Genomic DNA, 7,298 nt, shown 5'->3' with positions numbered 1-7,298 from the left:
ATATCTGGAGTTTCCTCGGACAATGAGGTTCATCTTCTTATGCAGAAGATTCCTGGAGTGTTTGGAGCACTAAACCGTGTGTAGATGGAAAGAAGGAGGAAAGTCAATCGGTTTTACTGATGTTGGAAGAAGAGTATCAACCTACTAATCTTTTTGGTATTTATTAGGATCCCATTAGCCGCTGCAAAAGCATCAGAATTGTTCACTAATTTCCTTAACTTCTCAAAGCCCGGCTTGGTCTGATTCCCAAGCGTTCTCGCAAGTCTCGCGTTGTTGCGTCTCTTGGTTTCGGAACTCTGTGGCTGTAGTGGGAGAACAGGAAGTTCCGGCCAGGCGCGCATCATTCTTCATAACTAAGAAAGCGCCAGAATTGTGCAGTAGAGTCGATTACTTTTGTCTCCGTTTCAAATTGATTGCTACAGGTATGTAATAGCACGTTTAAACGTTCTAATATCGAAAGAACATGTCATAAAAAAACGTTAAGGTATTATCACGTTTAGTTAAGGTTTAAGGTTCTATTCTTGTGTCAAACTGAGTGAGTGAAGAACGCAGTCAAACACGAGCTGAATGTCAACATTAAAGATGAAGAAGAGGAGAAGATTAGGAAATCTGTTTCTCATGGTAAGCACAGCTTCTATCTAACTAAGTTTGTTATTCATTCCAACTTCTCACTGTGTATGAAAAGTTACTGTAGAACTGTTTCATGATGAACTGTTTCAATGAGAAGGTAGATGTTTTTCCTGTGTTGCTCAGTTGGTAGATCATGGTCCTCTCATCGCCAGGGTTGTGGGTTCGATTCCCATGGGGGACCAGTACGAAAAAAGTATTAATGTATGCACTCATTACTGTAAGTTGCTCTGGATTTGAGCGTCTGCTAAATGACTAATGTAAATTTGCAGTACGTGAGGAGATAAAGAACATTCCTTTCTTCATTACATCTGTCACATTATTATGTAGTTTACGGTAGTCCCCCAGTCACGTGGTGTTTGATGACAAACACACAACGAGAAGAGACCGGAGCCTTGTGAGTCAGTTACTGTTGTGCAGCATGCGCCATCTAATTACAGTATGGAATTCACAACTAAATGTTTGCCAGCTAGATATCTTACAGCTGTTAAGTAAACAGTCTACAATGTGTTAAATGCTCTGCAGTTGTCTATTTGGTTTAATAATTTAGTAGCTAGTTAGCTACCTAGCTAAGTGGTTAGCTTCTTCTAAAATCACGCATTCGCTTGGTAACAGCAGAGAATGCCCTCCTGGATCAAGAGCCCTGCAGGCTAATATTCGTTTGGGGGTGCAGCAAACTGAGTAGTGTTTTTGAGTTACCTGTATATTTGTATAGTTTGTCAGAAACTGTACAAAATGTTCGCAATGCGCTCATTAGCATTTAGTATTCTCTATGAGGATTCCTTAGTACTTGTTAGCATTTTGATAGCATTCTGCTAAGTTACTTTTTAAACAGCTGTAGTCAACTTGTGCTCTAGGTAATAGATAAAGCACATCGCGTTTATAAATTTGCCCGTTTAGATAATTTTTCATAATGAAACTTACCTGTACTAGTTTCCCAAAACAGTGGTCTGAGCCAATAACGTGTGTCAAACGGTGGCTATAAAATATATTTTGATTTAACACTTTTCTTTTTGGTTACTACATGATTCCATATGTGTTATTTCATAGTTTGTCTTCACTATTATTCTACAATGTAGAAAAATATTAAAAATAAAGAAACCCTCGAATGAGTAGGTGTTCTGAAACTTTTTACCGGTAGTGTATATCTGCAGAAATAAGACCGATCCTGCTTGTGTTGCCTGTTTGTTTTTAATAGCCTACTGATTCCGTGAGCACGAAGCCTCACGCAACATGTCGGATAAACAATTTAAAAAATTCAGCATTTAAAAAAAATCTTTGCTATGCTGTAATAAAGGCTTAACCAAACGTTTCAACAGACTCAGTTATGCTTATAATTTATTTAGTGTTGTTTACATTGTTCCAAATAGTCAGAACATTTTATTGTAATCTAACAGCACCTGTTTGGCACACATAATATGCACACAGTGTTTGCTCCTTACCTTCTTTTTCTTGATCTCCAGAATTTTCCACAACTAGTCACATTTATTCCACACATCTGACTTCCCCTTTACCTCCTGAGCAACCAGTAAACATTCTCCCGTTTCGAGTTTGTCACGTCCTCTGCAACCATTTTGCTGTTACAGTGTTCTGAGTTTGTTATAACCAATTTATTGATGTGATTATGATATGCTGTAGGTTTGGCCCTATTGGTCAGGTGCATGTGATGTATACATGGGTCACAAAGAGAGCAAAAGTTGAGGCAATAGATAATGTTTTTCCTTAACAAATGAGGGATTTCAGCAACAGAACTTTTCAGTCAGAAATGTCTGTAATTATGTTGCAGCTTCAGCAATATGGACAGTGTGATGAACACTGTTGATGTTCTGTGGTGGTCGCTACAGCAGGGAAGAGAGAGAGACATCGGGTGCTAGTCTTTTTGTTGTTGTAAGTCTGAGCACAATCGTATCAATTGCGGTCGAACTCCCTCTAGCCATTTGTGTGTCTTAATTATTTAATCAAACTGCGCTTAAACTATCAGGCAAGCTCAGTGCATTTGGTTCATTTGATTAAAACACGTGTCTATATATGGAGAAATAGATGTTACATTTTTTTTCGACCCATCGATTGGTGGAAAGAACAGACTACTCTTGGTGCCCTAATGGACTGTGCAAGGTGTTTTTTGAAATGTATTTTTATTTCACTTTTATTTAACCAGGTAGGGTAGTTGAGAACAAGTTCATTTACAACTGCGAACTGGCCAAGATAAAGCAAAGCAGTGCGACACGAACAACAACACAGAGTTACACATGGAATAAACAAGCGTACAGTCAGCACAATAGAAAAAAAGAAAGTCTATATACAGTGTGTGCAAATGGTGTGAGGAGGTAAGACAAATATATAGGCCATAGTAGCGAAGTAATACAATTTAGCAAATTAACGCTGGCGTGATAAATGAGCAGATGATGATGTGCAAGTAGAAATACTGGTGTGCAAAAGAGCAGAAAAGTAAATAAAAACAATATGGGGATGAGGTAGGTAGATTGCGTGGGCTATATACAGATGGGCTATGTACAGCTGCAGCGATCGGTTAGCTGCTCAGATAGCTGATGTTTAAAGTTAGTGAGGGAAATATAAGAATCCAGCTTCAGCGATTTTTGCAATTCGTTCCAGTCATTGAAAGTATTCCACAGAGAGGCTGGCCCATGTTGACTCAAAAGCTTCCCACAGTTGTCAAGTTTGATGGATGTCCTTTGGTTGGTGGACCGTTCTTGATACATAAGGGAAAATGTTCAGCATGAAAAACCCAGCAGCATTACAGTTCTAGACACAAACCGGTGCACCTGGCACCTATGATCATACCCTGTTCAAAGGCACTTAAATCTGTTTTCTTGCCCATTCACCCTCTAAATGGCAGACATTCGATCCAAATGATCTCAAGCCTTAAAAATCTTTCTTTAACCTGTCTCCTTCCCTTCATGTACACCGATATGAAGTGGATTTAACAAGTGACATCAATAAGGGATCATAGCTGTCACCTGGTCAATCTGTCATGGAAAGAGCAGGTGTTCATAATATTTTGTACCACTGACTTTTTTTCTTCTGCTGCTGTTCACACAGGTCATGTTGAGACATTCTCTACATCCAGAGAGCAACAACAGGAAGGTCAGAGCTAAGAGGTCTCACCACTGCCCACATTGTGAGGAGATTTTTCCATTTCTATCAAAGCTAAAAATACACCTAAAAATACACACAGGAGAGAATCTGTATTCCTGTACTGACTGTGGGAAAAGATTCACATTCTCTGACAGTTCATCAGAGTGCACACAGGAGAGAAGCCTTACTTCTGCTCTGACTGTGGGGTGAGATTCTCTACGGAGCCACTTAAAAAGACACCAACATATACAAACAGGAGAGAAGCCTTACTTCTGCTCTGACTGTGGGAAGAGTTTCTCCCTATTAGATACCTTAAAAGCACATGCACGTATACATACAGGAGAAAAGCCTTACTCTTGCTCTGACTGTGGGAAGAGGTTCTCTCAACGGAGCAACTTAAAAATACACCAACGTTTACATACAGGAGAAAAGCCTTATTCCTGCTCGGACTGTGAAAAGAGTTTCTCCCAATTGGATAAGTTAAATAGTCACCAGCGAATACATACAGGAGAGAAGCCTTACTTCTGCTCTGACAGTGGGACTTGTTTCAGCCAAATTGATACCTTAAAATGTCACCAGCGAATACATATAGGAGAGAAGCCTTACTCTTGCTCTGACTGTGGGCAGAGCTTCTCTCAACACAACAGCTTAAAGGAACACCAACGTATACACACAGGAGAGAAGCCTTACTCCTGCTCTGAATGTGGGATGAGTTTCTCTCTACAGGACAGCTTGAAATCACACCAACGTATACACACAGGAGAGAAGCCTTACTTCTGCTCTGACTGTGGAAAGAATTTCTCTCGACACAGCAGCTTAAAGAAACACCAACGTATACACACAGGAGAGAAGCCTTACTCCTGCTTTGAATGTGGGAAGAGTTTTACAACATCAAGTGCTCTGACAGTTCATCAGGGAGTGCACACAGGAAAGAAGCCATACTCCTGCTCTGACTGTGGGGGAGTTACTATCGACTGGGAAACTTAGAAACACACCATCGTACACATACGGGAGAGAAGCCTTACTCTTGTTCTGACTGTGGTAAATGCTTCACAACATCAAGTGCTCTGACAGTTCATCAGAAAACACACACAGGAGAGAAGCACACCAACGGATACACACAAGCCAAGACTTTTGCAGATTAAAATCTTACGTTTTCGGTGGATTGGCAATGGACCCATTTTAAAGTATCCTTTTTTGGTAACAAAAGGAGAGAAGCTTCATCAGTTCTCTCAGACCAGCAAAGATTAAAGTCACTCCATCACTTAATTCTCATTAAAGAAGTGGTAAGTGAATTGGATCAAATGAAGAAAGTGTAGAACACTACTGTAATCCTATTGTTTCTCACTGTGAGAGAACTGTGCAGAGAAAAAGGAGCATTACAGAATGTTAGCCTCTCTTTACTGATCAGTGTGCATCTTGCCAGTTTTGGTGTTTTTTGTTAGCTTCTACTGCAAAGATATTGAGATGTCCTTGGATTTGCCCTTAGTGTTGAATATCCTCTTAGGTTTCTCTTGTTGAAACTATGTAGTCTGATGGTTGACTGGATGGTACTGCTTCCCTCTTTAGTTTTCTGTGGGAATGAGCTAGTAGACACAGCATGTATGAGATAGAGATGGTGTGATGATCAGTTTTCAGCATATATATGCCTTACTCCTTGTTTTTCTATTGGTAACCCAATAGAAAAACAAGTACAAATAAATTAAATGCAGCTAGTTGGCTGTTATTCTAGCTACACGGTTTCACGTGACTGTTAGCCGTAGTTGGCTAGCTAGCAAGCAAGCAAGGGATAAGAAACGACTTGGTCGCATCCGTAGATACAGAATAATAATACTTTGACTGGATCGATTCTCTGGCAACCTATCCAATAGAATGAACGGACATCTTTTCTCAGCCAATCAAAATCATGAATCAGCGTGATTTTTATGGATATATACAAAGAAATGTTGATAGAAAAACAGGTAAAACGACATGAAATGCAGCTAGTTTGCTGTGTTACCAGCGTCAGTTTGAAATAATTGTGTTTGCTGTGTAGATGGCTAGCTTCTCTGAACAGTGTCCTGACTAGCTTCTCTGAACAGTGTCCTGACCAGAGAGCACATTTTCTATGCCATGCGAAATCCAAAACAGCTTAAACAAATGCAGATGCAGCTACTTTGCTGTTATTCTAGCTGCACTGTTTGACCTGTTTTTTTATTTAATTGGTAACCCATTGTATAAAAGCAAATGTTCACTAGAGGATTTGGACAACTTTTTTTTTTTTTTTTGCATGGCTTTGCTGATCTATGGTACTCTTACCTATGACTGCAGCACAGCCATGCTAAAAAATTGTTTTAGTATAGTCTAATGTGATGTGCCATCTGTAAATACAAATAAATTTGTTTAAATTGCGAGACTAGTTGGTTTAGCCACAGAAAAAGACAGCAACCTTCCCGCTAGCCATGATTGGCTGAGATAATAAGTGGGCTGGACATGCCTAGAGATGAGTTTGTATTGGTCTGCCATATAGCACGCTTCTGTCTATTTGAGCTGGTCAGTATGTGTAGGTAATCCTGTCTAACACATTTATTTTTTAAAAAGTATTGCGTAGTACTTCTGCGTAAGTGTTGCTCTCCACTTTTCTGGAGGACTGAGTTTTGAAATCAGAGGAATTAGAGTATGATAGCAAAGGAGATGGAGAAAACACGTCTCTGGATTACATCTTCAAACTAAGGGCAAACATGGCATCTGTGACAGGGAGACGCATCCATCCATGATGTATACGGGTAAGATAATGTAGCTAGCTAGACTTTCAGATATTACACGTTTCTAATTTTGACAGTGGTTTCATTTCAAGCTAAAGTGTACTGTTAGCTATCTAGCTAACGTTAGCTGGCTGGCTCGCTAACTTACATTACGTGTATAATCTTATTATTCGTATCTCAGAGCCATTTGCTTTGCTAGTTATAGCCTAATGTTAGCTAGCTAACATTAAACCTGGTTGGTTAGCTACCTGCAGATTCATGCAGGGTAGTAATGTCATGAGTTGGGATTATGGTTAATTGTTTACCTAGCTAGCTGCATGTCTTAACAAAAAGACTCCACTATGCAAGTAACCATTTCAGTTGCATTTGTAATTTCAGTCTGAGTATGCCATAGTGCAGAATAACTGATGAATTTATGAACGCTCAACACAGTTGAATATGGCCGGTCTCAGTAAATGTCTGCAAAAAAGCGTAAATAAATTGTTGCCAGCGGCACAGTTAGTCATCAACGCTCAGTATAACATGACAACAGCCTAACCAGCTCTGCTAGGGGGAGTAAAATGGCCAGTTGGGTGTCCTCTCATTTGTGTCTGGAAGTAGCTAGCAAGCTAGCCAATGTTAGCCATTTGGCTGTGGGGCTAAAGCTTAAGAGGGTGTGAACAATGCTGAATGGGTGTAAGCAAAGATGAGCTCTCCAGTAGGTACCAAAACATTCAAAGGACATTTTCTCAAAAGTGAGGTTACAAGTATCAAGTTTATGGCTGAGCTGGCCGCCCGGCCAAACTAAGATATTGGGGGAGAAGGACCTTTGTCAGGGAGGTGACCAAGAAC

General features: G+C 40.0%; 1 long non-coding RNA gene across 1 annotated transcript; it reads left to right on the top strand.

Annotated features, from left to right (window-relative positions):
- Positions 1–329: 329 nt before the first annotated feature.
- LOC115185190 (uncharacterized) lies at positions 330–3,814 on the top strand. Its single transcript, XR_003874859.1, has 2 exons — positions 330–621; positions 3,688–3,814. It is a non-coding gene; the product is annotated as an uncharacterized LOC115185190 (long non-coding RNA).
- Positions 3,815–7,298: the final 3,484 nt, after the last annotated feature.

Source organism: Salmo trutta, unplaced genomic scaffold, assembly GCF_901001165.1.
Source record: "Salmo trutta unplaced genomic scaffold, fSalTru1.1, whole genome shotgun sequence".
Taxonomy (NCBI): domain Eukaryota; kingdom Metazoa; phylum Chordata; class Actinopteri; order Salmoniformes; family Salmonidae; genus Salmo; species Salmo trutta.
This window is presented reverse-complemented; position numbering and strand designations above follow the sequence as displayed.